Source organism: Lactuca serriola, chromosome 5, assembly GCF_051521515.1.
Source record: "Lactuca serriola cultivar US96UC23 chromosome 5, Lser_US96UC23_V15, whole genome shotgun sequence".
NCBI lineage: Eukaryota > Viridiplantae > Streptophyta > Magnoliopsida > Asterales > Asteraceae > Lactuca > Lactuca serriola.
Genome location: NC_136412.1, coordinates 40,849,890 through 40,866,043, shown reverse-complemented (window position 1 = coordinate 40,866,043; position 16,154 = coordinate 40,849,890). Strand labels below are relative to the sequence as shown.

The window sequence follows — 16,154 nt, the reverse complement described above, 5'->3', positions numbered from 1 at the left end:
GGCCATTTTGGAGCTTATTTAAGAAGAACAAGTTAGTAAGCAAGCTTGGAGTGGCATTGTGCTTCAAGAATCTGCATCTAGTTCACCTTGAAGAGCTTTTGGAGGTATAAAGTCATAACCTTGTCATCTTATTCATTAGATTGAGTTAGGGTTTGATATATTGTCCCCTTTTGAGTTCATAAGTCGCCTGTTGGGAGTTTGAGCAACTCCATGTTAGATTTGGGGTATAGAAAAAACTTGGAAATTCTGAGAATTGTGGCTTTCACTTTCAGATTAAAGTATTTGGGTGGTACTCCCAATCTTTAATCGGATAAGACTCAGAATTGAGAGAAAACAGAAGAGAGAATGTTTTGATGTTATGGAGAAGAAGTGTACCAACCACAGATTCGGATATGATCATATAACAGAAAACTTCATGTCTTAAAACTGCCACATGACAGTTTTATGTCCTAAAACTATCCACAAATGGTTATAAACAACCTTAAATCCGGGTCTAGAATATGGATCACAAAACCGGGTACATTTATCAAAAATTCGGATCACAAATCCGGGTCTAGAATATCGATCCCAGCCAGGGGCTCTGCCCCTTGGACCCCGCCAGGGGCTACCGTCCCTTGGACCCCGCTCCCAGGGGCGTTGCCCCCGGACCCCCGTCGGTTTAGTGGCTTCGCCTCTAAATAGCAGTATACTTTCAACAAAGACAAAATTAAACAAATGTGCACTCCACACCATACCAATTTGTTCAATAATTGTTAAAGTGACATTGATCAACAAATTAACCTGTTACACTTAAATAACGTTAGTGATATAAAATCACCAACACTCCAGAGCTTAGGAAGGGTGGATCTAAGGTCCTTTAGCTTATTCTTACCATAAAAATACAAACTTATTGGTTGGTTTGACCTCATGCGTGAGTTAAGACCTTTGGAAAGGTCTTAATGGGTTGTTGAGAGCATATGGAGCATGCAAGGGCATAAAGTTGCCAACTTTATGCCTTAAGACTCATCAAACGACCTAGATCTGATTTTGGGACATAATGTCTTCAAGTATTAAGCACTTAATGGATTTTGTGCATAAGCTGTCTGTCCACTGGGCGTACTATGTTGTACACTGCGCGTACATTCCTTTGCCCAGTATACTAAGCGTACAGAAGAGATACATTGGGTGTATGTTCTCAGGAATACTTGAGGCTTAGCGGACTATGGACCTTTGGGCCCTAATGGTTTTGGGTCTGGATTTGCTGGTAGTTGGGCCTGAATGTATCTTTGGGCCAATATTGGGATAGTTGGGTTTGTTGGGCCTTATGGCCTAATATAGAAATGGACCTCGCATTGTGGGCCTCGGTTTAGGCCATGTCTTGGACTAGGTTGTTGTGGGCCTTCATGGGCCAATTGGGAACAGGGTTATGGACTAAGGAAATTATTGGGCTTTAGGATAAGGTTCATTGGAGAGGGTTGGGCTCAATTTGTAAAATTAGACCATTGGTTGATTAATTGGCCTTTGGGCCTTTCAGATTATAGTTTGGGCCAAAGTTTTGGACAAGGATAGGTTAGGGGTAAAATGGTCTTCTTACCCCGGGTATGAAGTGATATGTGTGGATTAGAACTCAATTGATAATTGAGTGTCAACTGATATTGGTAGCTCCAGGAAGCGGACATGACAACAGCTAAGGATTTCATTCGGGAAGCAGAATTCGAGATGAGTCTCCTCACCATACCAATGGGTCGAAGGAACCAAGGCCGACCCATTCAGTTAGTTGTAGTGCTATTGTGGGTTCACTACTGATATGTATGGTATGCATGTATATGTGAATGCTCTAGTAATTTATTGATTAGATATGTGAAGACCCCGAGGGAGAGCCCATGGTAGTTGGATACAAGACCATGTGGGGGAGACCATGGCATTCCAGGTAAAGACCATGAGGGGAGCCCATGACATGTCATCCTGGAGTAAGACCCTAGAGGGAGTCCATGACATCCCTATATGTTTAGATATGTGTGATGTAGTATGATAATTATTTATATGATCTACGGTATGCTTGTTGACCCTGTGTCATTTACATGGAAGACCCTGGGGGGGAGCCCGTGGCAGTTGGATATTAGACCATGGGGGAGCCCATGGCATAGGTATAAGACCCTGGGGGGAGCCCATGACATCCTGGAGTAAGACCCTGGAGGGAGTCCACGACATCCTTATATGTTTATATGCATTGTTTATGTGATATGTGGTATACTTGTTGTTTATGTGGTATGTGGTATACTAGTTGTCTACGTGATGTGTGATATGCTAGTTGTCTTTGTGATACTTTCATGGAAGACCCCAGGGGGAGCCCGTGGCAGTTGGATATTAGACCATGGGGGGGAGCCCATGGCATTCCAGGTAAAGACTATGGTGGGAGCCCATGACACATAGGTATAAGACCCTAGAGCGAGTCCACGATATCCTTATATGTTTGTATGCATGGCTTATGTGGTTTATGTAGCTGATATAACTTATATGATTTATGTGATTATGCGGATTGTGTGGGGTATGATATGGGGAACTCACTAAGCTTTGTGCTTACAGTTTTATTTATGGTTTTAGGTATCATTGGTTTGGAAAGGATGGGCCCAGCATGATCGCAGCGCATACACCCGTGTTTTCGCAACATGTGTTTTTGGGATGAACTCTGATAAATGTTTTAATTAGCAATGTTTTTGGAATGCTTGGATTCAAATGATATTTGTGTTTTAATTATAAATAAAATGAAACTTTTACCTCTGATTTTTGGGTCGTTACAAGTTGGTATCGGAGCCTTGGTTTGAGGGATTTGGACATACTTTCGGGTGTGTCTGAACTCAAAATGAGGATCTGTAAACTTTTCAAATGAAAAATGTTTTTGAGGAAAGAGTTTCTAAGACAAGAAAGGGTGTGGTGCATGCAATCAGCCGAGCTCGAGTAAGTTTCCCCAGAATACCCATATATGTAATATGTTATGACTTAACTTATAAATCTTTGAATCGCATGCTAGTTATGGCTAGGAGAGATGCCTTTATACGTTGTATGAGCTGGTAGACTTGCATGCTAGTACTGAGTAGTCAGCGATAGATTGGCCTGATATGTAGTGCTTGTAGCCTTGGGAATATTGGATGTTATGCTAGAATGAGAATGATTATTGGTATTAGTAACTGCTAAGTGTGTGCTTTTAAAATTATATACGGTTAGGATATTATGGCCTTAGAATAATTGATTTGGCCTTATTTTGCGTTCCTTGTATTGTTGTGGTCCTAGGGTAGAGTCTATTATTCGACAGTCTATTAGATCTTGTTCTGTGTATAATTTGCATGCATAAAGCAGCCGGAAGTGAGGATGGATGAATGTGTATAACATGAGTTGTGGTATGTGGGTTGAATGTTCTATGATAGTTCTTTGGATCGGAGTGCTACTGCACGAATGTTGCTTGCTTTGTGCTTTGTGGAACTCTTGAATGATGGGAGTCAACTACTAAGTGAATATGATGATATTCAGGAGGTGGATGGATGGCATAATTAAGAGTTCTTCAGCAGCTGATGGCAGGGCGAGGTTAGGAACCTAGGAAAGCCTTGGATATGCTCCAGTGAGTTAGTGGCTCGGTTCGGTGACGCTGGGAACCTAGGGGGAGCCTAGGAGGTGCTTCGGTGGATACCGTGCTGCTATCTAGCGGATATTTGGTGTATCAGTGGAGTAGGTGACTTAGAGGATTCAAGAGGATTGCCGAGGAAAGTATGGATAGGTGTGGAAGGTTGTATTGGGTTCGTACTACTGAAAGCACATGATCCATACTCGAATCAGTGAGAGTCTTGGAGAATATAAGAAACTTATGGGAAGGAGAATTCTTGGTAATTCTATGATAGTGGGGATATATGCTTTTCCAGATGAGGATGACCACACATGAGGAAGGACCAGGGTTTGGTCCCGGCTCCGATGGTGAGCCAGTTAGCAAAAGGGCTGCCAGGATTTTGAGTTCGCCTTGGATCTCTGGTATCAGGTGGAAAGGATTGATTGTGCAATCAATTGCACTTTCGAGGTTGGAGACTATGTATTAGGGGTAGTTACTAGCCTGGTTTAGAGCAGAGGTTGCTCCAACTATTGCAGTTCAGCCGTTGATGATCGAGCGGGTGGGTGTGTCAGGGTGCCAGACCCTGAATGATATGAACCCTAAAGCTGAGGGCGGGAGATAGATTGGGAGTACCTTGGGAAAAGAGGTTCAAGTCATGCGCATATAGAGGATGGTCTCGGGAGGAGACCCAGGACTTCTAAATGGAGTCTGAGGAGCCGGCAGGGCCGAAGCTCATGTTGTACGTGCGGGAAACTGTACGATGGATTTTGTTGTTCCAGGGGTATGGGCTGCTACAAGTGTGGCAAGATTGGTCACGTCACCAGGGATTTCCCACAGGGGGCAATACCATTATGTTTTCGTTGTGTTCAGGTGGGCTACAACAAGCCGACTATCTAATGATCAGAGGAGGAGTGATGAGTGCGCTTGCTGCAACTATTTTAAGGATCACTGACGGATGGGAGGTTAGGGCAGGAGCCCTAGCAGAGAGGGGCCACATTTTGCAGTATTAGATAGGGGAGATCGGAACTTCAGCAGGAGGGGTGCGGGGAATGTACCTTTTTGCCTTCTTTCCAACTTTATCTATATTTGATTGGTTTTATTTTGCATCTACGTGAGTAAGCATATCGTTGGGTTGTTATCACTGTTTGTGGTCGAGCTATATGTATATTCAAGCAGATCTATATGACATCTGCATACCATGAATCTTTGGTGGAGTAGTACAAGGTCGTCTCCTTAGAAATAATGGATTTTCAATATTTGAGTCATATCTGGTGTAGTCGGGTTGGTTCAAGGGCTTGTACAAAGAAGTTATGACTAGGACTTAGTAGACTTAGTATTTGTGCTTGAAAGAGCTTTCGGGGTTGCCGAGGGAAGAGAGAGTTGTTTCGGGAGTTTTAGGTTGAGTATCTGTCCTTTGGACTTCGAGATCTGAGGGTGATATCATGTTAAGCATATGGAGTCCTTGATGTTTTTTGGATTTAGGAAGTATTAGCTGGTTATTAGTAGTTCTGTTGTTTTAGGAAGGGTTACGTATGACGCATTAGCCTTGGTAAGCATCGGTCGTCAATAGATTTATCATTGGAATGTAAGAAGGATTGGGAATCCTTCAATTTTCATGTTCCGAGCAGACTTAGTCGAATCTTAGTGGGGGAGAACCGTCCATGAAGCCTGAACAGAAACAAGGGTGAAACTAGGATGCGTTTCGCATCCCCCTTCGGGGAAGGGAAGGCGGCCCTAATGGCTGTCTGGATGGAGGATTATGTGGGATGGGAGTTCAGGAAACTCCCTAATAATTGGATCTCGTCTTCTTGACATCAGATAGAAGGCTTTGGGAGAGGGAACTAGGTTGGGTTCGAGTCAGTACTTGAGTTTAGTTTGGGATGTTAGATCGCATGAGTGCTCAATGTTGAGATGGGTTCGGAGTGGTAAACGAGCGATTTGGTGGTGTGTAAAGTGTTGTAAGACTGCGGGGGAGCCATAGCATTCACTAATGGTTAGTTAGGGAAAAAATGTTGTAAGACTAGGGGGAGCCGTAGCATTCCCTAATGGTCGGTTAGAGTGAAAGTGTTGTAAGACTATGGGGGAGCCGTAGCATTCACTAGTATTCAGATAGTGTGGAAAGTGTTGTAAGGCTGCGGAGGAGCCGTAGCATTCACAAGTGTTCAGGTGGTGTGGGAAGTGCAGAAAGACTACAGGGTAGTCGTGACATTCACGGATTCATTTAGATGACATAGGCTAGGGTGGTCCAGTTTGCAAGGTTGTGAGTAGGTCACAACACAACTGGAATCAGGAAACGGTAGGTCGAAGGATATCGGGCATGATGTAAGACTACAATTATTTTGGTAGCATTCACCTTATGCATCGGATTCAGTGGCGACAGGTTGTCAGCCTATCTCGATCGGATGGATCAAAAGGATTAAAGGATCCTTGAGTGGCGGTATATATAGGGAAGTTATTGTTGACGAGGTATCCTTCGGAGGTCGTGTGGGACGAATGCAAGGTTGCTTATTGGCTCAGCAACCGGGCGGGAATCCGATATTCCGGATGTGGGCAAATAAGTTGGATCCATGGAGGCCTCAGTTGGAGTTAGATGATGTATCTTGGTTGCTCGGGTATTCAGTGGGGGCTTATTGGACCAAAGGGTATTTCGGTAATTTATCAGCTCAGACTTTTATGGAAAGTAGAGTTTAGTTCAGAATGTTGTAGGGCAGGCAGGAATTGATATTAGTGTTGAGAGTCTCGATACCTTTCTACAAATATATGGATGGTCGGGATCGGGGTTGTATCGAGTGAGTGATGGTCATTGGAAGAATTAGGGTTTTGGGGAAAAAGCCCTAGTATGCGGGGCGTACCAAGGTGGTACGCAGAGCGTACTGAAGAGAAAGGAATTACGTGAGGTGTAGCTCGGAACACGCAACGTAGATGCGAGGACTAGATCGCGGTGCATGGCCTCGTATGCAGGGCGTACGAGGGTCAGACTGAAAACCCTAAAATTCTGACATGAAACTTATTTAAGCATCCCTAAGTCTTTGGGACTAAACCCTAATCCGCCTCTAGAGCCTCATTTCATCCCTTTACCTCAGTTTTCCTCTGAGGGTGAGATTTTGGAGCATAGAAGTGTGTGGTGACCATTTTAGAGCTTATTTAAGAAAAACAAGTTACTGAGCAAGCTTGGAGTGGCATTGTGCTTAAAGAATATGCATCTAGTTCACCTTGAAGAGATTCTGGAGGTATAAAGTAATAATCTTGTCATCTTATTCATTAGATTGAGTTAGGGTTTGCTATATTGTCCCCTTTTGAGCTCATACGTCACCTCTTGGGATTTTGAGCAACTCTAGAGCTTAGGAAGGGTAGATCTGAGGTCCTTTAGCTTGTTCTTACAATAAAAATACAAACTTGTTGGTTGTTTTGACCTCATGCTTGAGTTAAGACCTTTGGAAAGGTCTTAATGGGTTGTTGGGAGCATATAGAGCATGCGAGATCATAAAGTTGCCAACTTTATGCCTTAAGACTCATCAAACGACCTAGATCTGATTTTGGGACGTAAAGTCTTCAAGTATTATGCACTTAATGGATTTTGTGCATAAGTTGTTTGTACGCTGGGCGTACTATGTAGTACGCTACGCCTACAGTCCTTTGCCTAGTACGCTAAGTGTACATAAGAGGTACACTAGGTGTAAGGTCTCAGGAAGACTTGGGCCTTAGCAGACTACGAACCTTTGGGCCCTAATGGTTTTAGTCATGGATTTGCTGGTAGTTGGGCCTGAATGTAACTTCGGGTCAATATTATGATAGTTTGGTCTGTTAGGCCTTGTGGCCCAATATAGAAGTGGACTTTGCATTGTGGGCCTCGGTTCGTGCCATGTCTTGGACTAGGTTGTTGTGGGCCTTTGTGGGCCAATTTGGAACAGGGTTATGGACTAAGGAAATTGTTTGGCTTTAGGATAAGGTTTATTGGAGAGGTTTGGGCCTAATTTGGAAAATTGGGCCAATGGTTGATTAATTGGCCTTTAGGCATTTCAGATTATAGTCGATTATAGTCTGGGACAAAGTTTTGGATAAGGATAGGTTAGGGGTAAAATGGTCTTCTTACCTCGGGTATGAAGTGATATGTGTAGATTAGAAGTCAATTGCTAATTGAGTGTCAACTGATATAGGTAGCTCTGGGAAGTGGACAGGGCATCAACTAAGGATTTCATTTGGGAAATGTCTGCATTCGAGGTGAGTCTCCTCACCATACCGATGGGTCGAAGGCACCAACGCCGACCCATTCAGTTAGTTATAGTGCTATTATGGGTTCACTACTGATATGTCTGGTATGCATGTATATGTAAATATCCTAGTACTTTATTAATTAGATATGTGAAGACCCCCGGGGGGGGGGGGGGGGGGGAGCCCATGGCAGTTGGATACAAGACCATGGCATTCTAGGTAAAGACCATGGGGGAGCCCATGACACATAGGTATAAGATCCTGGGGGGGGGGGGGGGGGGGGGGGAGCTCACGACATCCTGGAGTAAGACCCTGGAGGGAGTCTACGACATCCCTATATGTTTAGATATGTGTGATGTAGTATGATAGTTATTTCTGTGTTGTACGGTATGCTTGTTGACTCTTTGTTATTTACATGGAAGACCCCGGGGGAGCCCATGGCAGGTGGGTATTAGACCATGGGGGAGCCCATGGCATTCCAAGTAAAGACCATGGGGGGAGCTCATGGCACATAGGTATAAGACCTTGGGGGGAGCCCAAGGCATCCTGGAGTAAGACCCTGGAGGGAGTCCACGACATCCTTATATGTTTATATTCATTGTTTAGTATACTAGTTGTTTATGCGGTATGTGGTATACTAGTTGTTTATGTGATGTGTATATGCTAGTTGTCCTTGTGATACTTGCATGGAAGACCTCGAGGGGAGCCCGTGGCAGTTGGATATTAGACCCTGGGGGATGCCATGACATTCCAGGTACAGACCATGGGGGGAGCCCATGGAACATAGGTATAAGACCCTGGGGGATGCCATGACATTCCACGACATCCTTATATGTTTATATGCATGGATTATGTGGTTTATGTAGCTGATACGGCTTGTATGATTTATGTGATTATGCGAATTGTGTGGGGTATGCTCCGGGGAACTCACTAAGCTTCGTGCTTACAGTTTTGTTTATGGTTTCAGATATCATTGGTTTGGAAAGGATGGTCCTGACATGACCTCAACGTACACACCCGTGTTTCCGCAACATGTGATTTTGGGATGAACTCTGATAAATGTTTTAATTAGCAATGTTTTTGAAATGCTTGGATTCAAATGATATTTGCGTTTTAATTATAAATAAAATGAAAAATTTACCCCTGATTTTTGGGTCGTTACATTTTCAAAGGTTGGACTGAAAGTGAGAATATGACCAAAACACAAGGACCAAAACTATAATTTACTCATACTTTTATGCAGGGTTGGTTTTAAATACTACCACTTTCCTAAATTAACTGTTCACATTTGACTTTTGAAGTCTTTATTACTCAACTTTGACCTTAAATAATTTTGTCTTTCATAGATAATATTTGATGGAAAATATATGAATAGATTATTTTTTAAATGTCTTTTCATTGTTATAATTTTCATCAAGTAATATATAACAAAAATAAAAATATTTAAGATCAAAGTTGAAGAAAAAAGACTTTAAAAATCAAAAGTAGACAATTAATTTGGGATGGAGGGAGTAGTATATTAATATAATTTTGGTATATTTTATTTTCAGTCTGTAACATCCAGTGACTCGAACGATGAGGATGAGTTGCCTATAGAGTATGATATACCACGTCATGAAGACAATCAATGACGTCATGTTGATACGATTGTATTAGAAATGATTCATGATTATCAACGTGTAAAACAACGACTTGAAAATCCCATTATCGTCTTCACCGGCCGAGGAGTGGATAAAAGTAGCATTGTATAACATGAAAATGCTCCTCATTACCATGTCCAAAGATATACGACAATTTGTGAACACAATGGACATCATCGAAGAAACACATAGGACAACTCCAACAATAAAAGATCGAGTCGAATTGACTTATAATGGTCGAAACTGATTGAGACCTACATGGAATTGTTTGAAAATCTTGTAGACACAACTAGTTTGCATCGGATGCAAGTTCCAGTTATCGGCCAGAAATGTAATCTAATTTTAAATATAGATGTTATATTGTCTTTTGAAACTGAATTTTGTAACAGGAACAATATGATTATCTAAAATGACAATTTTTTCATTAATATTATTGCAAAGAACATTATAAATCATAATACATACTTAGATTGGTTTCCACAAATTAAGAAATTGTAAGGATACATATTTTGTTCTTGGTCAATAAAATCTCCTATAATTCAACATTTGTTTGATGGCCCCGTTCTGCATGAAGGTTATTGATGTCCAAATTTGCATCTTCAATCCACTTCTTAGCTTGTTTCACTTCTTTCATATCTTCAACAATCCGTTTTTTCTTTTTTCATTTACTTATTCCGCTAGATTGTCTGCGCGTTGATTTAGTGTGTGACTTATTTCAGAGTCTCATTTGTTTGCTTCTTCAGTAGCCTTCATAGCTTGGAAAACGTCATCAGGTATTTTATCATGGAGTAGGAAATATGGGCCTTCTGTAAATGGGTTATTATCTAAACAAACATAACAATCTTCTTCTTTACAATGCCGAACACCCTTGTGAGATGAACTCATTCCAAATTTTTTTCTACGTTGAGGATGCACGCTAGGTGCATTTTAAGGTCCAAAAACGATGTCCGGAACAAGGGTTCGAAATAGCCATTCCAAAAAGTGGCTCCGGAATAGGGCTCTAGAATGAGGGTCTGAAATAGCAATTCCGAATTTAGGAATCTATGACAATTACTATTCTGAATTTGAAAGCAATTCCGGAATGTGGCTCCGGAAAGTGTTTCCGAAATAGTGTTAGAAATCTATGACCATAGTAAAGGTCATTATATAAAGGAATTCAAGCATCTAAACTCTTTACCTTGTTAAATTTACTACTAAAAATTCATTTATCATAATCTATAGAAATGAAATACTGTGATTGTCGCTCTTAAGGTATTATAAGGACATCAACGACTAGAAATAACCCTAGACAGCTTTTTACGCTTGTCCTAAAGAGGTATGTAATTTATCATTTCATTATTTTTCTTTTAATTAATATTAACTAGATATGTTGCCCATGCTCTGCATTGGCCGTGTGCGTCTGATTTGAATGTCGTTTTTGTTAAAAGATGTAGGTGAGATAATTAGACTCCTAATTTTCATTTAAAACGAATAAAAATAAAATAGATGTAAGTTATAGATTTTGAAATTGTTCATAAACACGCAGTGGGATGCTGTAATTGGTAAATTTTCAAAGTACAATGTTTTGGAGTGCAAAGAAAAATGGAAGTAGAATGTCGGAACTGGCAAGTATATATGTAATTTCGGTTATTGTGTTTATTATAGCATCCTACATTCACACATTTTTATTACAACATTGTACTCTTTTCCTATGAAAGAGTTGTACTTTGAAATAGAAGTGTCATTCCACTTTGGAAAACATATAGTCAATTATATATAATGAGGGACACTCACAGAGAACACACACACACATACATACACATTACAAACACAAAAATTATAGAGACGTACAATTTTCACCATTTTGAAGTGTTTTCTGTTGTTTTGACCATTTTGCCCCGGCTTGGTGTTTTCCTTAACTGCTACTTTTCAAGGTCTCAAGTTTTGTCCCTTGCTCTTGGAAATGTGTGGAGTTTGTTACGACCGTTTGGTGTTGTGATTTTGATTGTTATGCCCCTGATACGGATTTTAGGAATAAATTTTGAAAATGGACAAGAGTTAAGAAAGAAAGATGATGATTATACCTGAGGAGAAGGGTACCCTCCAACATATCAACCCAAAGGCCACTTGACATCTTCTGGAGGCAAAGTGTGAAGGATCCTTTCCAAACACACCCTCGGTAAAGGAAACAATTAAAAAAATGATTTTATTAATGTAGATGGAAGCCATCACATAAAACTTGGTTTCTATTCGAAGGTTTTTGTTTAACCCTTCTTTCCCGTTTCAAGATTCCAGCTCCCTCCAACACCACTTATGATTAAAAACAACAACACAATTATTACAACCATGTGCCAATTCTGATCGATTCATAGCAGTTTTGAATTTCATGAAATCCCCTGCTCTGATGATACCAACATCTGCTGTGTGACCAGTGAACCTGCATATGAGATTAGTAGGGATATTATGATAATTACAATTAGAAAAAAATCCAACAAAGTTGCTGTAAATATGAAAACACTAAATGGTTAAAAGGCTTTACTTTTGACTAATAAGGTAGCAGAATGGAATGCATTCGGTTCACTCGATGCCCTCTTGTTTTGATCAACAACCTTCGAGTATTATTATAGGGAAACGCAAAATAATATTATAAAATAAGAAAAAAAAAGTGAAATGAGTCAGAAAGCACAAGCCTCCTGAAAAGCAAGCAATCTGCAGGTCTTCATTTATCTTTGGAAACACAAGAGTTTTTGTAAGGGGCATATATATACATCATAAACAAACCATAAATATAAAAAAGAGAAACTACAGTTGAAATTTTGACTTTATATTAAGCTTCAATATCTTCAAAAATTCTAGCTTAAGGTATTAAATTTGAATAAGCTTGTGATTTTTAAACGTAAGTGTAAAATGATCATTAAATATAACAAAAGAAAAAGATGTTAAGAAAGTAGGTTACCAAATAGGGAATAAATGGATAATATAACTATATGACTGGATGCGCATCTGATTAGGGTCCGGTTGCATTCATACCAGAACCTCTCCAAATTTCTAAACAACTTCAGGTTGGAATGCCTCATATGATACCAATGCTTCTAGATCATCATCAGCTTGCTGCATAAGAGATTCGTTTGAACTGGAGGTTGAATCTGCATATATGGCTACCACAAAATATATCCTTAAGTTGATTTATATGAAATAAAGAGAGAATGTTACCTTACCTGTAACATAATATTCCAAATGGAACAATTTTTGCAACAGGCCATTGGAATATTGTGAATCCAGGTCATGTACTTTCAGTCATACAACGTAAAAAAGTTGTATCTGTTATGAACTGGATTCTAAAACCAGATTCAATAACATAAAACAATCAAAAGATTCTAATATTGATTGTGAAACAATCTATAATACCAATTGATTACAAGGTTGAAGATAAGATAGCTGATTCGAGATAGCCAATCTCCTAAGGAACGAATTCCAAATTTCACACAAAAGATAGATACCTCACTCCCTGCCCACTACCCTCTTCTTATACTATCTAACATAACAAACTAAATAATATAAAATACCTAAACTGCCCCTACTGTCATTTTATTTGTTGAATTTCCCATATTGCCCTTATCTATCATATATAGCAGAAGTTGATGCATAACAGTATCTTATTAATATAAAGGGAATTTCATCAATATTTTGCTGCTCATTTTTCCTATACACATTTGGATTTAGCTATGTCAACATGCCAAAATACTAAAAAAATATGAAAGATGTATGTATCTTTGCAACTGAATAAGAACTGGATTGGTAATCAACTGAACTAAGCCCATTCATTTGATTTTGATTTTGAGAGGAATGGACAAATTTGGTTACAAAATAATTTTTAGCTACCAAAAAATAATGAAAATGGACCACAAATCATACTAATACTATTGTTGTGCCCCTCCACAACTAAACAATCACAAGAGTTGATGGCAATAACATAATACATAGTTGTATCTGGGATGATTTAAAACCAAGCTGGTGTCATATAGAAGTGGTTAAGGGGTTATGTTTTGTAAGGTCAAATGCAACTATGTAAATACATAACAACCTACTTTCTATAGAGCCTATTATTCAATTACCCATCCATGACCCTTTGTATTTAATTGCCCATCTCCATCTCCATGCTCTATGTTTGATTGCATAAATAATATCTATACCTCAATGTTCACTCATTCCAATTTCCAAGTATACCAAAAGAATCCCATTGAATCATTTACCTACTAATTTGGAAGCCAGCAACACCTTTGAGCACAAAATCAGAAACTATCTCCAATGCATGAATTACAGCTTCTTGTGTGCCCACAATTACTATAACAACAAATTAAACTAGAAGAAAGAAATTCAATCACTGTACACAACCTAAGGGAGGAGGAATTCATTCCCTCCCAACCCACTGAACCCACTGCCACATCACTTTTTCTCTTTTATTTTCTTCATCTTTCCCAACCCACAACATACGAAAACCCTATCTTTTTTAACCCACTCAATTAAAAAAAATACAAAACAATCAAATGTAAAATCTTAATTAGCAATAGAGTTATCGGCGGTACCACTCCCACTTCAACGGGTTGGTTGATTGGTTTCACTAACTCACTTCATCATCTCTCTCTACTTTCTCTTTCTCATTTTCTCTTGTATCATGTGTTTTAAAACTTGTACCTTAGTTGTTTTGTATTTTTTTAATTGAATGAGTTGAGTGGGTTGAGAAAGATAAGATTTCCGTGTGTTGTGGGTTGGAAAAGATAAAGAAAAAGAAGAGACAAAAATTGATGTGGCAATGGGTTCGGTGGGTTGGGAGGGTACGACTCCCTCCTCCCTAACATAACATAAATTAACCAAAGCCCTAAACAGAGATTTAGAACGCAAACATCATCTTAAAAATAAAATAAAAGCAAAATTAGTAAAGAAAAAAAGCTTTGTAGATAGAACGCTCGTGTGAATAAAAATTAACCCCATACTTTCTTTCAATTCTAACTTGCAGTTGTGGGAACATACAGTTTTAATAAGCGTGCGGAGAAAACAGAGATGTAGTGTGATGAGGAGAAATTCAAGGCTAAACAAAGTAGGTCTATATCAGAGAAGCACTACTAGTGAAGACGAATAACAGTTTAATCACCAACAATCTTCAGATCAAAATAAACAAACCCAATTACTTCAATAGATACCTAGGGTTTCACATTACCTTTAAAAAAACTTGTTGTGAACGAAAGATCAGGAACTGCTAAATAATTTTGAAAAAAATAATTTACCTGATTGAGGATATACGATTTTGTTTTTCGAATTAAGGTGAAGATACTTTATTCTCCCAATTTCTCCCGTTCTCCATGTTGTCGGTTTTTAATTTCCCAATAACCCATAACTACATGGACTCCACGAAGTGCAAGAACCCATGTAGTTTCAGTCCCGGGGCCAGTTGAGGCTCCTGAAATAGTAGCATGGAAGAATCATAACGAAAATAGAGTTTAGTTAGTACTTTCATCGAACACTTGGAAGGCAAAATTGAAACGGAGTTTAGTTCGTACTTTACCTTCAGTGTAGTTGCTGACTTCTACTTGCATTCTACGAATTTACAGTAACAATATGATCATAAATACCAAATTATAACCCAATAAAGTAGTATAGTTTTACGGATTGCGAAATTTGCCTAATATTGTTACGATTGAAGTAGATCAGAAGATAAACTACTCGGTGAATTTAAAATAATTCAACATGGGAGCAGGAGCACAATAGCATCACATGAAGACGACTTCAAAAGCCCTTTTTCATTACCATCAAGATTCAGGTTAGGATTTTTGATAAACAAAATTGCTTCTAGCCGATGTACAGTTGAGTCGATGAATTGAGAAGTTGGAGAAGAAGACTTCATGATCAGGTTGATGTGTACAAAAGAGAGGTTATCATCTATTGGGTTGATAATCAAAGAGATTTGATTAACGGAAAAGGAAATCAAAATGTAGCGACCGGTGGTCAAGTTTATGGTTTGGGGTTGACGACGAGCTCCATTCACAATCTACATTTAAAGAATTAGTATTTTTTGGGGGTTTTTTGAAGATCAATTGGGTTTAGGCAGTGGAGGAAAGTAGAGGGTAGAGAAGGACCGGAGATGAGAAAGACGATAGGGGAAAGATATCTAAGCATTGTATTGAGGTGGTAGATCATCATCCAAAACATATCGGATGTGATTGCCGACTATGATAGTAGACCTGAGTAGGTGGGACACATACATAACACAACACGTAGCAATTTTGTATGATGGCTCAGACCAAAAAAAAAACTGTTTGACACAAAGTCAGGGAATTCTAAAATAAATACTATTTGACACCCAAACGACAAAAATATAAAATAATAACCTAAAGAGAAATAAGGAAAGTACAAGGACTTAAATGGACAAAAAAGAAGGGATTTTATTGTTGCTAACTTAGAACATTTTAATATATATATTAATTTACACAATATATATCATGTGTTTGATCTTAAATATCCAGGGACCATGGTCTGGTTTTATCTATTGAGTTGACAAAGAAAAAAACAATAATTCAATCAGTAACTTATTCCGATCGAAGAAGAAACTTGAAACACAAAATATGCACTTGAAGATAGTGTTAATTTTTAGTTGAATTTTCTTTTTTAGAATTGTTGTGTACAAGATGTAAACTTTATGTTTATCAACTAAGTTTCTCCAACGCTTATTACTTAATCTATGTAATATG

The 16,154-nt window shown here is 39.1% G+C and overlaps 1 long non-coding RNA gene across 2 annotated transcripts; it reads right to left on the bottom strand.

The window, feature by feature from the left end:
• Positions 1-11,022: 11,022 nt before the first annotated feature.
• On the bottom strand, positions 11,023-15,699 carry LOC145052357 (uncharacterized). Of its 2 annotated transcripts, XR_013684046.1 has the most exons (5): positions 14,972-15,695; positions 14,694-14,866; positions 11,948-12,566; positions 11,493-11,845; positions 11,023-11,424 (listed from the first exon to the last, which is right to left on the bottom strand). It is a non-coding gene; the product is annotated as an uncharacterized LOC145052357 (long non-coding RNA). The 2 variants fall into 2 exon arrangements; XR_013684045.1 differs by having other exon boundaries at positions 11,948-14,866; positions 14,972-15,699.
• Between the last annotated feature and the right edge of the window lie 455 nt (positions 15,700-16,154).